Raw genomic sequence first — 18865 nt, 5'->3', positions numbered from 1 at the left:
TGTGCGGGTGTGGGTTTGAAAATTCCCGCTCTCGCCCTTCCAAGTTTGACTGGAAAAAGAGAGAAAGAGAGAGAGGGGGGGGGGAGAGAGGGAGGAAGAGGGAGGGAGAGGGAGAGAGAGAGAGAGAGGGGGGGGGCGTGGGGGTGGGTGGGGGGAGAGAGGGAGGGAGAGGGAGAGAGAGGAAGAGAGAGAGAGAGAGAGATTCTCCCAAGTTTGACTGGAAAAAGAGAGAAAGAGAGAGGGGGGGCGGGGAAGAGAGAGAGGGAGAGGGAGGGAGAGGAAGAGAGAGAGAGAGAGGAAGAGAGAGTTCTCCCAAGTTGGACTGGAAAAAGAGAGAGAGGGGGGAAGAGAGAGAGGGAGAGAGAGGGAGGGAAAGGAAGAGAGAGAGAGAGAGGAAGAGAGAGTTCTCCCAAGTTGGACTGGAAAAAGAGAGAGAGGGGGGAAGAGAGAGGGGGAGAGAGAGGGAGGGAAAGGAAGAGAGAGAGAGAGGAAGAGAGAGTTCTCCCAAGTTTGACTGGAAAAAGAGAGAGAGAGACAGGGGGGGGGGGGGGGAAGAGAGAGAGGGAGAGAGAGGAAGGGAGAGGAAGAGAGAGTTCTCCCAAGTTTGACTGGAAAAAAAGAGAGAGAGGGGGAGAGAGAGGGAGAGAGAGGGAGGGAGAGGAAGAGAGAGAGAGAGAGGAAGAGGGTTCTCCCAAGTTTGACTGGAAAAAGAGAGAGAGAGAGAGGGGGAGAGAGAGAGAGGGAGAGGAAGAGAGAGAGAGAGGAAGAGAGCGAGAGAGAGAGAGAGAGAGGAAGAGAGAGAGGGAGAAAGAGGGAGGGAGAGGAAGAGAGAGAGAGAAAGAGATGGAGCGCTCAAAGGCAGCCGTCAGTCGGCTCTACCCAGGTAGGCAGCCTGTTGTGAAAATGACTCAGTGTTTGTACAGACCTTAGAGCTTGGCCTCTGACCGAGGATAGGCGCTATGTAAGTATTCATATCCATCCATCCATCCATCCATCCATCCATCTACCAACAAACAAAGCAATCACCGATCTTCCATCAACTCCTCGTCATCGTTAACGACAACATGACGACCAAATGTGCCGACTCAAAAAGCCCATCAACCCTAATACGGTCCTCAGTGGTCGGCCGGGCCAATAAACAACAGTATTACATATCTCCAGGTTTTTTGTTTTTGTTTTTTTGTGTGTGCACAATTCCCCCAAAAGCAAAGACACGAACAATACAAACAGCAGAATGCCATGAACAACTACTGCAACCACACAACAACAGCAACAAAAAAACAACAAACAATAATAATAATAAAAAAACAACAACAAAAAACCCTGCTCTGCGACCATTCTGCATCGTCAGATTCTTTCTTTTTCCTCTCTCTTTTTTTTCTTCTTTTCTTTCTTGTCGCTTCGGTGCAAGGCCAGAGGTAATCTACCTGCGTTTCCTTTGATCGCTTCCAGCAGCAGAATCGATACGTGCAGAGTTCTGGCCCCCAGTGTCACTGACCCAGGAGAAGGATGATGATGATGACTGCTTCAGGACGTAGACACACCGATCACCCTGGCCGATAAATCTATGAACTGCCCAACGGTTGTCAAACTGGTACCCTGACAATGCTTTTGACTTAACACCCGTACAAGGAAATCGAACGTGTGTGTGGACCATACAGTCTTTTTTTTTTTAAACTTGGGACTCGCACAGAGAAATCCACCCTGTTTGAACCATACAATCTTTTATAACTTGGCACCAGTACAAAGAAATCAAACGTATGTACACCATACAATCTTTCTGACTTGGCATGACATTAAAAAAACCCAAGCAAGCAAAAAAACCAAAAACCAAAATCAAACGTATGTGTGCTCCATTTGACTGGTGGTACATGGTGTTTTGTTTTACCTTGATGGACATTGGGAGCAGATGGACTGGACTGGTCGACGCTCTGGTTCTATGTGAAGAGTGGTGCTATCTTTTGTTCGTTTCATCGTAACACAAAAATCGCCCACAGGTAACGACAGCGAGTAAAACAATCATCACACTCAGGTAACGAAAGAGTGAACAGAAACAGTCCCCTTCACGCTCTAATGGTTTGGATCTCTCTCTGTATTTTGCTTTAGTAAAGGATTCATGTGACCGTGACAACACCAGCAACACCACTACGATGAAAAAAAAAAGGATACTTATATAGCACACTATCCAGAAATCTGCTCTAGGTGCTTTACAAAAACGCTTTTCTTAACATAAAACATTACATCAATGTTACATACACACACCAAAATGTGACTACACACACACACACACACACACACACACACACACACACAATGTATACATACATTTTAACATACATGCGTATCTAACAGCTACCATAACACATACGCACACGTAGGCAGGCACAAACTTACATAAACACACGCACACACAACACACATTCATATACATGCATGTAGTTAAGTACACATACATATGTATACGCACATAGTCAAGCACAGCTAACGCAAAGGAAGTGGACCTGCCACCAACCCCCTCCCCCCCAAAAAAAAAACAAACAAAAAAACACACCAACCCCCCCCCGCCCCCCCCCCCCCCCCCCAAAAAAAAAAAAAACAAACAAAAAAAAACAACCAACCAGCCTATATCTCCTGACTTTTAGTTTTTGGTTTGCAGAGAGTTAAAAACAACAACTTTGGTTTGCAGAGAGTTAAAAACAACAACTACTTTGGTTAACAGAGTTAAAAACAACAACACTCTGGTTTGCAGAGAGTTAAAAAAAAAAAACAACAACTTTGGTTTGCAGAGAGTTAAGAACAACAACAACTTTGGTTTGCAGAGAGTTAAAAAAAAAACGACTTTGGTTTGCAGAGAGTTAAAAAAAAACACTTTGGTTTGCAGAGAGTTAAAAAATAACAACTTTGGTTTGCAGAGAGTTAAAAACAACAACAACTTTGGTTTGCAGAGAGTTAAAAACAACAACACTCTGGTTTGCAGAGAGTTAAAAAAACAACACTTTGGTTTGCAGAGAGTTAAAAACAAACACTTTGGTTTGCAGAGAGTTAAAAAAAACAACAACTTTGGTTTGCAGAGAGTTAAAACAAACACTTTGGTTTGCAGAGAGTTAAAAAAACACTTTGGTTTGCAGAGAGTTAAAAAACAACAACTTTGGTTTGCAGGGAGTTAAAAAACAACAACTTTGGTTTGCAGAGAGTTAAAAACAACAACACTCTGGTTTGCAGAGAGTTAAAAAAAACAACTTTGGTTTGCAGGGAGTTAAAAACAACACTTTGGTTTGCAGAGAGTAAAAAAACAACAACTTTGGTTTGAAGAGTTAAAAAACAACAACTTTGGTTTGCAGGGAGTTAAAAACAACACTTTGGTTTGCAGGGAGTTAAAAAAACAACAACTTTGGTTTGAAGAGTTAAAAAACAACAACTTTGGTTTGCAGAGAGTAAAAAAACAACAACTTTGGTTTGAAGAGTTAAAAAACAACAACTTTGGTTTGCAGGGAGTTAAAAACAACACTTTGGTTTGCAGGGAGTTAAAAAAACAACAACTTTGGTTTGAAGAGTTAAAAAACAACAACTTTGGTTTGCAGAGAGTTAAAAAAACAACAACTTTGGTTTGCAGAGAGTTAAAAAACAACAACTCTGGTTTGCAGAGAGTTAAAAACAATACTTTTGTTTGCAGAGAGTAAAAAAAAACAAACGACTTTGGTTTGCAGAGAGTTAAAAAAAAAACCACTTTGGTTTTCAGAGAGTTAAAAAACAACAACTTTGGTTTGCAGAGAGTTGAAAAAAACAAAACACTTTGGTTTGAGAGAGTTAAAAAAAATCCTATCACCCAGCAGTAACAGGGGAGGGTGTGTGAAGGAACTGCCTGATTAATTAACGTGTCCACGTTCTGAAGGTTTGGGTTTGTCTACATTCTGCCTTGTTGGGAGTCCTGTGAAAACTGACAGCGTCAGCAACACACACACACACACACGCACACACGCATGCAGGCACGCACACACACACACACACACACACACACACACACACACACCACACACTCTGTCTCTTACACACACACCACACGCACACTCTCTCTCTCTCTCTCTCTTACACACAAACACACTCTCTCTTGCACACAAACACACACACATACACACTCACTCACTCACATACATACACCACACACACACACTACACACACACAAACACCACACACACACACACACACACTCTCTCTCTCTCTCTCTCTTACACACAAACACAACACACACATACACACACTCTTACACACAACAACAACAACAACACATAATTTCTGTATCTCTTTAGTTTTTCGTTTGTTTCAGTGATGACGTATTCATCCTCACATTTCTCCACATCGTTCACGGCAGCAAAATCGATGCATGTCGCACACAGGGCCACATTTGTGTTCAAAGAGCGTCAGAGTAATAAAGACTGCTTCAGCAGAACGCAGATCGACCAGGGGGGGTAATCTATAGCATGTCATACTTTTGTGAACTATTCCGCTCTGTAGGTCTTTCTGATTCAGTGCAGATCGTGACAGAAAGCACACACATGTGAAGGTTAACTCTTTCCATACGAACGGCGAAAGAGACGACGTCAACAGCGTTTCACCCCAATTACCATCATCAAAATATTGCAAGCGGAAGGCTCTTATACTGAAGAGGTGAATGTTGACAAAGAATACCACAATTCTGACGACGGAAGCTAAAGGTTGGATCATTGAGACACCCACTGGACATCCGAGGGGTCTGTGTAGAGGAGAAGAGAGGACTGGCCGTACTGAGTGAATTAATTAATCTGGGCTGGGCAATTGTTGTGCGTGGAATATTGTACGTCATTCTGGAGATTATGTCTGAAATCACTGGACTGAACAATGCACATCGATTCATTAAATATTGTTGTACTCTGTTTGCTTTAGCTATTTATTCAGTTCGGGTTGTAATCAAAGCTGATGAAGCAGATAACATCAAAGCAGATATTTTCGATGTGAGACGTTGAATCTGGACTATAAGTTGTCACTTTTCATTCTGGACAGATGACAACAACAATGGTAAACAACTACTCGAGGTAAAAACGATACCGAGAGACAGCTTCAGGAAAGCATGGCGCCAACGTCTGGACATCGGGACGGAAGACGAAAAGGACGGCATCCATGAGCTGGACAGAGCGGCACAGGTCACAATCTTCAGACTGCGAACGGGACACTGTCAGCTCCTCTCCCACCTCTACCGTCTGAAGATATCAAATACTGACCAGTGCCCTTGTGGCACAGGCCCACAGACCCCATCCCATATCCTGCAGTCCTGCCCCACAACACCTTCGACGCTCTGAGACGCCAGGCATGGCCCAGCCCGGTGGAGCTCCAGGAGAAACTGTGGGGACCGGTGGGGTCCCTGCGACGGACCGCGGACTTGGCTGTCCTGACCAGACTGAAAATCTAGCGTGGCCAGGGAACGCGGAAGAAGAAGAACAAACAACTACTCACCCACGCACCCATCAAAAACAAACAAACAGAAATAAATAAATAAATGAACAAAACCTACCGAAACAACGACAAAACATACGCTACACCACATCTGCTAGACAGATGCCTGACCAGCAGCATAAACCAACGCGCTTAGTCAGGCCTTGAGTGCATGAATATATATTTGTGTATCTATCAGAGTGGATTTCATCTACAGAATTTTGCCAGAGGACAACCCTGTTATTTAATTTTTTTCCCCACTGGTAAGTAGTGTCGTAGAAGGCTAGGGCTGTGCCGGCAGGGTGTATTCCCGGGGACCGCTACGGTACCCGGACTGGCCCAGCTGGAGATACAAATACACCAGTGGACTGCGCCCCAATATCCCCTATCAGTTAACAGAACATCCCTCGGTAGCCCAGCTAAATTGCGCTCAACAGCAACCTCCCACAACACGACAATTTTCACCAGCATACTGAAGTTGGTCGTAAAGTGGAAGAAGAAAGAAGAAGACCTAACGCTCAGTTTGATTTTTCCAGCCAAACTTGGGAGGATGGATGGGGCAAGAGCGAGAATGGAACCCAGACCGTCACGGACACTGTATTGATAGATGAGTGTCTTAACCACTCTGCCACCTTCCACCTCCGGACAGCGAACAACCGCTAAAGAACACTGGCACTGACGATGCAAACAACATCCTCAACCTCAACCTCAGGCCCATAACTACAAAGTAGTCGTTGGGGGAAGCCTGAGGACCGCAGACGCAACCTCCCTTCTCCATCTGTCTCTGTCGGCAGCCGCTGGCAGCAGCTCACGTGTGTGGAGTCCGGTCCATTGATGTTCTCATGCCAGTCCTTCCGCTGTCTTCTTCTTCTTCTCTCGCCCTCGATGGTGCCTTGCATGATTGTTTTGGACAAGCTGGTGTGTCGAGTGTTGTATTCAAACCATATCAGCTTGCGTTTCTTCATAGTTGAAAGGAGAGGTTCCTGAGGTCCAGCAAGGTTCTCAATTCTGCTCCGTACATGTTCATTGGTCCTGTGCTCGATCCAGGGAATTTGAAGGAGCTTCCTCAGGCATAAAAGAACATAAAAGAAACAGGACATAAAAGAAACAACAACAACAACACGAAGGCCTCCCATCTTTCTCAAATCCCCAGCAGTGTTGTCACAGCGCGGAGAGTCTTTTTCTTCTTCTTCTGCGTTCACTCGTATGCACACGAGTGGTCTTTTACGTGTATGACCGGTTTTACCCCGACATGTAGGCAGCCATACTCCGTTTTCGGAGGTGTGTATGCTGGGTATGTTCTTGTTTCCATAACCCACCGAACGCTGACATGGATTACAGGATCTTTAACGTGCGTATTTGATCTTCTGCTTGCATATACACACGAAGGGGGTTCAGGCACTAGCAGGTCTGCACATATGTTGACCTGGGAGATCGTAAAAATCTCCACCCTTTACCCACCAGGCGCCGTCACCGTGATTCGAACCCAAGACCCTCAGACTGAAAGTCCAACGCTTTAACCATTCGGCTATTGCGCCCGTCAGCGCGGAGAGTCAAGTTCAGACTTTACTCAACCGTCACCCTCTGTTCAATCACTTAACGTGAAGCTTCAGAGTCAATATTATAATCATTCCCTTGAGGCCAGAACTCTGGAGGTTTTCAAAGGGCAAGGAACCTGTGTAGACGCTTTGAGTACAGAGACACGGATCGACCCAACCGACATACAGGAATCTGTGGCATGCCCGCTTTACGTCTGTGGGCTGCTGTTCTTGTCTGACGTTCTGACAGAATTCTGTGATCTCTCCATACGAACAGCGAAAGTGACGACGTTAACAGCGTTTCACCCCAATTACCATCATCAAAATATTGCAAACGGAAGGCTCTTATACTGAAGACGTTAATGTTGACAAAGAATACCACAATTCAAACGACGGAAGCTAAAGGTTGGGTCATTCAGACACCCACTGGACATCCGAGGGGTCTGTGTAGAGGAGAAGAGAGGACTGGCCGTACTGAGTGAGTTAACTCCGCACCAATGTGCAGTGTTGGCCCAGCGATAACGCGTCCGCCAAGGAAGTGGGACAATCTTAGCGCACTGGTTCGAGTCCCACAGTATTTTCTCCCCACTCCACTAGACCTTGAGTGGTGGTCTGGACGCTAGTCATTCGGATGAGACGATAACCCCAGGTCCCGTTTTCAGCATGCCCTTAGCGCACGTAAACAATCCCACGGCAACAAAGGAATTGTCCCTGGCTAGATTCATGGAAAAGTCCACTCTGACAGGATAAGAAATACACTTGCTGGCAGAAGAGAAATACAAGAAAGGTGACGCTGCAATGTAGCAATGAGTATTCCCTCCGTACAACGCTCAGACCGAATTTCACACAGAGAAATCTGTTGCGACAAAGAGAGAGAGAGAGAGAGAGAGAGAGAGAGAGAGAGAGAGAGAGAGAGAGAGAGAGAGAAACGAGGATGACAGAGATAAAGAGTTTGTGTGTGAGAAAGAGAGAGAGAGAGAGAGAGAGAGAAAGAGTGAGAGTGAACAACAACAGCAACATCGCTGGTACACACGACAGAAAGAGAGAGCGAGAGAGAGACAGAGAGAGAGAGAGCGAGTGTGTGTGAAAGAATCAGAGACTGAGAAAGAAACAACGAGGGTGATAGAGATAAAGAGTTTGTGAGAGAGACAGAGTGAGAAAGAGTGAGAGTCAACAACAGCAACATCGCTGGCACACATGACAGAAAGAGAGAGAGAGAGAGGGGGGGAGGGGGAGGGAGAGCGAGAGAGGGAGGGAGGGGGAGGGAGGGTGAGAGACAGAGAGAGAGGGAGGGAGAGAAAGAGGGGGGAGGGAGACAGAGGGGGAGAGAAAGAGAGGGAGGGAGAGAAAGAGAGGGAGGGAGGGAGAGAGAGGAGGAGAGAGAGAGGGAAGGAGGGAAACGGGGGAGAGGGGGAGCGAGAGAGAGAGGGAGGGAGAGAGAGGGGGGAGGGAGAGAAAGAGAGAGAGAGAGAGAGGGAGGGAGGGAGGGAGAGAGAGGGGGAGAGAGAGAGGGAGAGCGAGGAAGGAAGAGGGAGAGAGAGAGAGGGAGGGAGAGGGGAGAGAGAGGGAGGGAAAGAGAGCGAGGGAGGGAGAGAGAGAGCGAGAGAGAGAGGTAGAGGAAGAGAGAGAGAGAGAGAGAGAGAGAGAGAAGGGTGCGGGGGGTGGGGTGGGGGGGGGGGGGGGGGGGGGGGGGGGGGGGGAGAGCACCACACAATCAGAACAATGGAGTGACACAGGTGGCGTTCTACATCAGTTTAATAAAGTGAGTTTTCAGGGAAGACCTGAATGAAGCAGAAGAAGAAGAGCCCCTGATCTGCACAGGGAATTGGTTCCAGACAGCTGGGCCACGAGAAGAGACAGAACGCTGACCGAAGGACTTTGTTTCTGACAGGGGGGATGTGAGGCAGACGAAAACTGGAAAGAGCGGAGCTGACGGGATGGGATGTTGTCTGGATGTGAAAAGTTTATCGAACAAAATTGGGATGTATATGTGGATGATACCTACATGTGAAAAGTTTATCGAACAAAATTGGGATGTATATGTGGATGATATCTACATGTTGAGAGATTACCGTACAAATTGGGATGTATATGTGGATGATGTCTGGAATTTAAAAGTTTATCGATCAAAATTGGGATGTATATGTGGATGATATCTACATGTTGAGAGCTTCTCGCACAAAATTGGGATGTATATGTGGATGATATCTAGATGTTGAGAGCTTATCGAACAAATTGGGATGTATATGTGGATGATATCTACATGTTGAGAGCTTCTCGCACAAAATTGGGATGTATATGTGGATGATATCGACATGTTGAGAGCTTATCGAACAAATTGGGATGTATATGTGGATGATGTCTACATGTTAAAAGTTTATCGAACAAATTGAGATGTATATGTGGATGATATCTAGATGTTAAAAGTTTATCGAACAAAATTGGGATGTAGATGTGGATGATATCTACATGTTAAAAGCTTCAGGTCAGGTCAGGTCATTAGATCTGCTACTGGTAACCTGTAATCCAGTACAACTTGTTCAGGGTCGGGTTGCCGACGACTAAACCGGCACTTTCACCGCTCCCTTCTGGGACTGGTGAGGCGGGTGGCTAGACACCCTTATGGAGATCCATAAAAGGGCGTCGGCTCAGGAGAGCCACCGACGGCCATCTAGCTCCACTGTGCTGTGTGCATGCCACACGCAGTTGGCCCCCGGGGTGTGTCTACCCATGTATGCGAAGTCTGGATCCGGCAGAATCTGCGGAAGAAACCTATCGGTTCAACGGAGAGGAAGGCGGTTACAGCAACGCACTGTGGAGTGCAGAGAGCAAGATGAGACACCGAAAGGATATCTTGGTCATCCACTGCATCCGTGCTCATCCTCCAGTCGTCTCGACTTAGTCTTGCCACTGGAAATTGGTGGACCCGGACGAGAGAGTGAGGTCGACGTTGCGCAACTCCTCTTCACTTTAAACAAACTCATCGCGCAAGTCATCAGTCATCCAAAATGACCTTTCATCCTTCATCATTTCATCACCCCCAAGTCCTGTGGCGACAGGCGAGCGACGAAACGACAGGTGTGGGTACACTGGCAGTCGCAACCGCAGACCTGCACGCAGGCGGCTCAGGCCATAGGGTCGTTCTTCGTCGACAGGAGCAGCGATGGAGCTCGGCAGCCGTCTGAGCGTCTGAGCAGCCCTCTTTAGGAATGCACTGCTCACCTCCCTGGCATGAGGAAGGGGCTAGAAAAGGTGCCCTAAAAATTGCCTGCTCCATATCACCTTGGCCAGCATACCGCGGTTGGCGGGGACCCTACATCAGCGGTCGAAACAAAGAGAAAGAAAAGAAAAAAACAAGGATCGTTCCTCTCATCATTGGTGCTTGGAACATAAGGACTCTCCTGGACAGAGATAACGCGGACAGACCCCAAAGGAGAACAGCACTAGTTGCATCCGAACTCGCCAGATACAACATCGACATCGCAGCCTTGAGTGAGACTCGGCTTGCAGGCGAAGGCGAGCTCTGTGAACGGGGATCTGGTTACACCTTCTTCTGGAGTGGACGAGGAAGCGAAGAGCGACGTGAGGCTGGCATTGGTTTTGCAGTAAAAACAGCACTTGTCAGCAAGCTAGCTGGAATCCCAAAGGGAGTCAACGATAGGCTTATGACCATGAAACTCCCACTGGCATCTGGCCAGAAGCACCTCACCATTGTCAGTGCCTACGCCCCAACCATGATCAACCCGGATGAAGTGAAGGCGAAGTTCTACGAGGACCTTCACTCTGTCATTGCTGCCATCCCTAAAGCAGACAAGCTCATCATTCTTGGGGACTTCAATGCTAGAGTTGGCTCTGACTACATCTCCTGGGATGGAGTGATTGGAAAGCACGGTGTGGGCCACTGCAACCCAAATGGATTGCTTTTGCTTCAGACCTGTGCAGAGCACGAACTGCTGATAACCAACACAGTTTTCTGCCTCCCTACCCGTAACAGGACGTCATGGATGCACCCTCGCTCAAAGCATTGGCATCTCATCGATTATGTCATCGTCAGGAAAAGGGATAGGCAAGATGTACGTGTAACAAAGACCATGTGCGGCGCCGAGCGTTGGACAGACCATCGCCTTGTAGTCTCGAAGCTGAATATTCGAATCCAACCCAAGAGACGCCCCCAAGGCCAGAAGGCTCCAAAACGGCTCAACATCGCTAAGCTGAAAAGCATCACCATCAAACAGTCCTTTGTGGAGCTGCTGGAAGATCGTCTGGAATCCGCCTCTCTGGACAACCAGAATGTGGAGTCTGACTGGAGGACCCTGCGTGAGCTGATCTATAGTACAGCTTCAGAGACCCTGGGACCCATGACCAGAAAGCACAAAGACTGGTTTGATGAAAACTGTGATGAAATCAAGCAGCTTCTGGATGAGAAACGCCGTCTGCATCAAGCCCACCTGAGCAACCCAAAGTCCACATCAAAAAAGGATGCATACAATGACATCCGCAGGATTGTTCAGCAAAAGTTACGCCAGATGCAGGATAAGTGGCTGAGTGACAAAGCTGATGAGATCCAGGGATATGCTGACAGGCACGATATGAAGAGGTTCTATGATGCCTTAAAAGAAGTCTACGGCCACACATCCTCAGGATCATCCCCCCTCCTCAGTGCAGATGGGAATACCTTGATCACTGAGAAGGAGAACATTCTCGAACGATGGGCTGAGCACTTCAACAGTGTCTTAAATCGCCCTTCTTCCATAAATGATGAAGCCATAGACCGTCTCCCACAAGTCCCCACCAACGAAGCACTGGACGATCCGCCAACACTTCTTGAGACCCAGAAAGCAATCCGTCTGCTATCCAGTGGCAAAGCACCTGGCTCAGACTCCATACCAGCAAAGGTCTACAAGGATGGAGGCACTGTGCTGACTGAGAAGCTTCATCAGCTGTACTCACTCATGTGGAAAGAGCTGACGATCCCCCAGGATTTCAAAGATGCATCTATCATTCACTTGTACAAGCGAAAGGGGAACCGGCAAGCCTGTGATAACCATCGGGGCATTTCCTTGCTCTCCATCGCAGGCAAGATACTTGCCAGGATCCTACTTAACCCGCCTCACAGCACACCTTGACCAAGGTCATTTGCCTGAGAGCCAATGTGGATTCCTGAAAGAGCGCGGAACCACTGACATGGTGTTTGCTGCAAGGCAGCTGCAAGAGAAATGTCAGGAGCAAAATGCTGATCTGTTCTCCACCTATGTCGACCTCACTAAGGCCTTCGACACCATGAGTAGAGAGGGACTGTGGAAGATCATGGCCAAGTACGGATGCCCTCGGAAATTTATTTCCTTGGTCAGCCAATTCCATGAAGGCATGCAGGCTCGAGTCCAGGACAATGGTGAAACATCTGCTCCTTTTGCTGTCACAAATGGTGTCAAGCAAGGCTGCGTCCTGGCTCCAACGCTGTTCAGCCTCATGTTCTCTGCAATGCTTACTGATGCCTTCAGAGATGGCGATGTTGGAATCGGCCTAAAGTACCGAACAGATGGCAAGCTGTTTAACCTCAGAAGGCTTCAAGCAAAAACGAAGGTCATGACAGACATCATCAGAGACTTTTTGTTTGCTGATGATTGTGCCCTCAACGCTGGATCTGAAGCTGACATGCAACTCAGCGTCGACAAGTTTGCCACTGCCAGCAGGAACTTCGGCCTTACCATCAGCACGAGGAAAACTGAAGTTCTCCATCAGCCAGCCCCAGGGAAACCCTACGTTGAGCCCAACATCACAGTCAACGGTCAGAGACTCAGTGCGGTGGAACGGTTCACATACCTTGGCAGCACACTGTCACGAAATGTGACAATCGACGATGAAGTGAACGTCAGGATTGCAAGAGCAAGCGCAGCTTTTGGTAGACTCAATGCAAATGTCTGGAACAGAAGAGGCATTAGTCTTGAGACCAAGCTAAAGGTCTACAGAGCAGTAGTTCTCCCCACACTACTGTACGCCTGCGAAACTTGGACAGTGTACCAACGACACGCCAAGAAGCTGAACCACTTCCACACAACATGCCTCAGGAAGCTACTGAACATCAAGTGGCAAGACAAGACCCCTGACACAGAGGTGCTCGCAAAAGCCACCCTTCCCAGCATCTTCACCATCCTGATGCAGTCCCAGCTTCGCTGGGCTGGACACGTGGCGCGCATGCCAGACCATCGGCTGCCCAAAAGGCTCTTCTATGGCGAGCTGCAACAAGGGAAGAGATCACACGGAGGTCAGAAGAAGCGCCTTCAGAGATACTCTGAAAGTCTCTCTGAAAGCGTTTGATATCAACCCTGACTCCTGGGAGGAATCTGCAGTGGACCGTGACAAATGGCGCGCTGCTGTGCACAAAGGCGCCAGGTTGTGCGAGGCCAACAGGACTGCTGCAGCTGTTGCGAAGAGGCAGGCCAGAAAGTCATGGGCAAACAAGCTCCCTGACAATGATATGCCTGTCTTTGTCTGCCCCAACTGTCAGCGAACATTTCGTGCGCAGATTGGACTATTCAGCCATCTGCGCACTCACAGATAGATTCATGAGCATCCTTCCCCCCACCCGACCACCACCCTCCCCCCATCCCCCATCTGGATGACAACGATGGTCATCATCGATCTCGATGGACACACCACCACCACCACATGTTAAAAGCTTCAGGAACAAAAATGGATGTATATGTGGATGATATCTACTTGTAGAAAGTTTATCGAACAAAATTGGGATGTATATGTGGATGATGTCTAGATGTTAGAAGTTTATCGAACAAAATTGGGATGTATATGTGGATGATATCTACATGTTAAAAGCTTCAGGAACAAAAATGAGATGTATATGTGGATGATATCTAGATGTTTAAAGCTTCTCGAACAAAATCGGGATGTATATGTGTGTGATATTCAGATGTTAAAAGCTTCTCGAACAAAACTGGGATGTATATGTAGATGATATCTCGTTGTTAGAAGCTTCTGGAACAAGATTGGGATGCATATGTGGATGATATCTTGATGTTAAAAGCTTCTTGAACAAAATTGGGATGTATATGTGGATGATATCTTGATGTTAAAAGCTTCTCGAACAAAACTGGGATGTATATGTAGATGATATCTTGATGTTAAAAACTTCTCCAACAAAATTAGGATGTATATGTGGATGATATCTACATGTGAAAAGTTTATCGAACAAATTGGGATGTATATGTGGATGATATCCAGATGCTAAAAGCTCCTTGAACAAAATGAATTACAATTTCACAGCTTTTCTACAAAATTATTTACGTGTCTATAGCTTTAGCTTTTGAAAACTATTGAGCTACGTATTTTAAAGGAGTTCAAAGGTACTGGACAACTTGTTTACAGCTTTTCAAACAAAATGAACTACTGGGTGTTTTTTTTTACAGGTTTTCCATAAAAATGAACTTGTTTTCTACATCTTTTCCAACAAAATTAATTCGATGTGCACATGTTTGTTCATTCTTTGTAATTTTTCCCGCCTTAAAACTTAAAAGTGTGCAAATAAATGTTGTTGTTCACACACACACACACACACACACACACACTCTCTCTCTCTCTCTCTCTCTCTCTGTGAAAGCGAGACAAGATGGGAAGAGAGCTTCCATGGTGTTTAACTATTTGTTGATTGGGGGTAAAAGGTACACAGTAGATGGTGGTGACAGGCTAGTTGAAATACGATAGGGAATCGGCCGGTCCTCGTGTTCTGTTTTTCATCAGGGTGTAAAATTTAATTCAACACCGGTGTTTTTGCCCAGTGTCACCGACACTGATGCTGCACGTGAAAGTGTAAACATGTGCGTGAACGTTGAGAGTGCTGCACAGAGCAGTGTGTGTTGTGATTTGCCTTGTGCAAACAGGTCAGTGTGTGAGCATGGGTGTGACACAGATGTGTTCAATGATTCGTGTACAGCCAGCCATCCCAGTTCCGATGGCAATGAAAACAATAATGGTGGTGGTGGTGTGTCCATCGAGATCGATGATGACCATCGTTGTCATCCAGATGGGGGATGGGGGATGGGGGGAGGGTGGTGGTGGGGTGGGGGGAAGGATGCTCATGAATCTATCTGTGAGTGCGCAGATGGCTGAATAGTCCAATCTGCGCACGAAATGTTCGCTGACAGTTGGGGCAGACAAAGATAGGCATATCATTGTCAGGGAGCTTGTTTGCCCGTGACTTTCTGGCCTGCCTCTTCTGAACAGCTGCAGCAGTCCTGTTGGCCTCGCACAACCTGGCGCCTTTGTGCACAGCAGCGCGCCATTTGTCACGGTCCACTGCAGATTCCTCCCAGGAGTCAGGGTTGATATCAAACGCTTTCAGAGAGACTTTCAGAGTATCTCTGAAGCGCTTCTTCTGACCTCCGTGTGATCTCTTCCCTTGTTGCAGCTCACCATAGAAGAGCCTTTTGGGCAGCCGATGGTCTGGCATACGCGCCACGTGTCCAGCCCAGCGAAGCTGGGACTGCATCAGATGGTGAAGATGCTGGGAAGGGTGGCTTTTGCGAGCACCTCTGTGTCTGGGGTCTTGTCTTGCCACTTGATGTTCAGTAGCTTCCTGAGGCATGTTGTGTGGAAGTGGTTCAGCTTCTTGGCATGTCGTTGGTACACTGTCCAAGTTTCGCAGGCGTACAGTAGTGTGGGGAGAACTACTGCTCTGTAGACCTTTAGCTTGGTCTCAAGACTAATGCCTCTTCTGTTCCAGACATTTGCATTGAGTCTACCAAAAGTTGCGCTTGCTCTTGCAATCCTGACGTTCACTTCATCGTCGATGGTCGCATTTCGTGACAGTGTGCTGCCAAGGTATGTGAACCGCTCCACCGCACTGAGTCTCTGACCGTTGACTGTGATGTTGGGCTCAACGTAGGGTTTCCCTGGGGCTGGCTGATGGAGAACTTCAGTTTTCCTCGTGCTGATGGTAAGGCCGAAGTTCCTGCTGGCAGTGGCAAACTTGTCGACGCTGAGTTGCATGTCAGCTTCAGATCCAGCGTTGAGGGCACAATCATCAGCAAACAAAAAGTCTCTGATGATGTCTGTCATGACCTTCGTTTTTGCTTGAAGCCTTCTGAGGTTAAACAGCTTGCCATCTGTTCGGTACTTTAGGCCGATTCCAACATCGCCATCTCTGAAGGCATCAGTAAGCATTGCAGAGAACATGAGGCTGAACAGCGTTGGAGCCAGGACGCAGCCTTGCTTGACACCATTTGTGACAGCAAAAGGAGCAGATGTTTCACCATTGTCCTGGACTCGAGCCTGCATGCCTTCATGGAATTGGCTGACCAAGGAAATAAATTTCCGAGGGCATCCGTACTTGGCCATGATCTTCCACAGTCCCTCTCTACTCACGGTGTCGAAGGCCTTAGTGAGGTCGACATAGGTGGAGAACAGATCAGCATTTTGCTCCTGACATTTCTCTTGCAGCTGCCTTGCAGCAAACACCATGTCAGTGGTTCCGCGCTCTTTCCGGAATCCACATTGGCTCTCAGGCAAATGACCTTGGTCAAGGTGTGCTGTGAGGCGGTTAAGTAGGATCCTGGCAAGTATCTTGCCTGCGATGGAGAGCAAGGAAATGCCCCGATGGTTATCACAGGCTTGCCGGTTCCCCTTTCGCTTGTACAAGTGAATGATACATGCATCTTTGAAATCCTGGGGGATCGTCTCTTCTTTCCACATGAGTGAGTACAGCTGATGAAGCTTCTCAGTCAGCACAGTGCCTCCATCCTTGTAGACCTCTGCTGGTATGGAGTCTGAGCCAGGTGCTTTGCCACTGGATAACAGACGGATTGCTTTCTGGGTCTCAAGAAGTGTTGGCGGATCGTCCAGTGCTTCGTTGATGGGGACTTGTGGGAGACGGTCTATGGCTTCATCATTTATGGAGGAAGGGCGATTTAAGACACTGTTGAAGTGCTCAGCCCATCGTTCGAGAATGTTCTCCTTCTCGGTGATCAAGGTATTCCCATCTGCACTGAGGAGGGGGGATGATCCTGAGGATGTGGGGCCGTAGACTTCTTTTAAGGCATCATAGAACCTCTTCATATCGTGCCTGTCAGCATATCCCTGGATCTCATCAGCTTTGTCACTCAGCCACTTATCCTGCATCTGGCGTAACTTTTGCTGAACAGTCCTGCGGATGGCATCATACGCATCCTTTTTTGATGTGGACTTTGGGTTGCTCAGGTGGGCTTGATGCAGACGGCGTTTCTCATCCAATAATACTTTGAATAATAAAGCAAAGTTTCTTTCTTTTTTACATTGGAATGTAAATGGACTATTGTCCAAGTTATCTGATACAGATTTCACTTCATTTGTCTGTTCTTTCGATTTTATATGTTTAGCTGAAACTTTTGTCGATGAATTTACCAATATTTTTTCCGGATACGAAAGTGTGTGTATCCCCGCAGTAAAATTCACAACACAAGGGAGACGATCTGGGGGTCTGGTATGTTTAATTAAAAATGATTTGATGGTTTATGTTGAAGAAGTAAAAATTAAGGCTTGTAATTTTGGCGCCTTTGTGATTAACAAAACGTTGTTTGGAATTGGGAAAGATGTATTGTATGAATTTTGTTATGTACCACCTGAGGGTTCTCCGTTTTATTCATATTTTGATTGTGTAAACGGCATTGCGTTATTAGAAGAATATTTAACCGATTGTTTGCTGGCTTATGGCGATCTTCATATACTGTTGTGTGGTGATCTGAACAGTAGGGTTTCAAATGTTTCTCATCATTGCCAAGGGTGTTGTGATGTTTTAGATTTCCAGTATGCAAGCCATCCAGTAAGCACAGGTAGATGTTCTCAAGATATGTCATTGAATAATTACGGAAAACAGTTGGTGAATTTGTGCACTGCTTTCGATTTGTGTATTCTTAATGGAATGTGTTATGGCGACCGTCAAGGCTGCTACACTTTCGTGTCAGACAGTGGATGCAGTGTTAATGATTATTTTCTGATGTCCTTGTGACCTATTTTCGTTTCTGTGTGACTGCTGTGAGTTGACTGTGTGTGAGCGGTTTGAATCTGACCACATGCCTGTTAAGTTTTGTTTGAATTATCTGGACGCTGATGAAAATGATAAGCAAAGCAAAACTGAATATGTTGTTGAAAAGTTTGTATGGTGTGATGATTCCGCCAATGCGTATCATGTAAATTTATTGTCTAAAGAATTTGAGGAGAAAATGGCCTTAGCGATTAGTCTGATTGAAGTTGATGTGAACGATGCATTAGATGCTTTTAATGTGTGTCTGAAAGATGCTGCACAGTGCATGAAAAAGCAGGTAAATTGTAAGAAACGGTACAAAGATCAAGACTGGTTTGATGCAGAGTGTCGTTCTCATAAAAAGCAAGTTCGTAGACTATTGAATAAATTCAAACCTACATTAGATGCCAAAGATCGTGATTGTTACTGTAGGGCAAGGCGTGAATACAAAAATATGCTAAAGCTGAAAAAGAAACGATTCAATGATGCTCTTCTTAATGAATTGATAGTATCGATTAAGAGTCAGAAACGGTTTTGGGATACTGTACACAAGATTTCTATGAAAAAAAAGCAACCGGTAAATAATATTAGTATTGATACCTGGTTCGAACACTTTCAAGCACTTCTTACAAAAGACACTACTTTTGACAAAATAATGCATGAGGGAGGTGAAGAAGACGACGAAGAGAGTAATTTAAACCGTCCGATTTCTAAGGAGGAAGTGTTATTTGCTATTAGGAAGATAAAAAATCGTAAGGCTGCTGGACCGGATGGTATTATTGGTGAACTTTTAAAATATGGTTGTAAAACCGATATTGTGCTAGATTTCTTTGTAGTTTTTTTCAACTC

At 46.4% G+C, this 18865-nt stretch overlaps 1 protein-coding gene across 3 annotated transcripts in view; it reads right to left on the bottom strand.

Annotated features, from left to right (window-relative positions):
• LOC143285996 (neo-calmodulin-like) overlaps positions 1-18865 on the bottom strand; it is a 131251-nt gene that overhangs the window by 15689 nt on the left and 96697 nt on the right. The gene's annotated exons all lie outside the window — the stretch shown is intronic.

Source organism: Babylonia areolata, chromosome 9 (genome assembly GCF_041734735.1).
Source record: "Babylonia areolata isolate BAREFJ2019XMU chromosome 9, ASM4173473v1, whole genome shotgun sequence".
In the NCBI taxonomy this organism is placed as follows: Eukaryota; Metazoa; Mollusca; class Gastropoda; order Neogastropoda; family Buccinidae; genus Babylonia; species Babylonia areolata.
The sequence above is the reverse complement of the archived record's forward strand: the minus strand, read 5'-3'. Positions and strand labels throughout refer to the sequence as shown.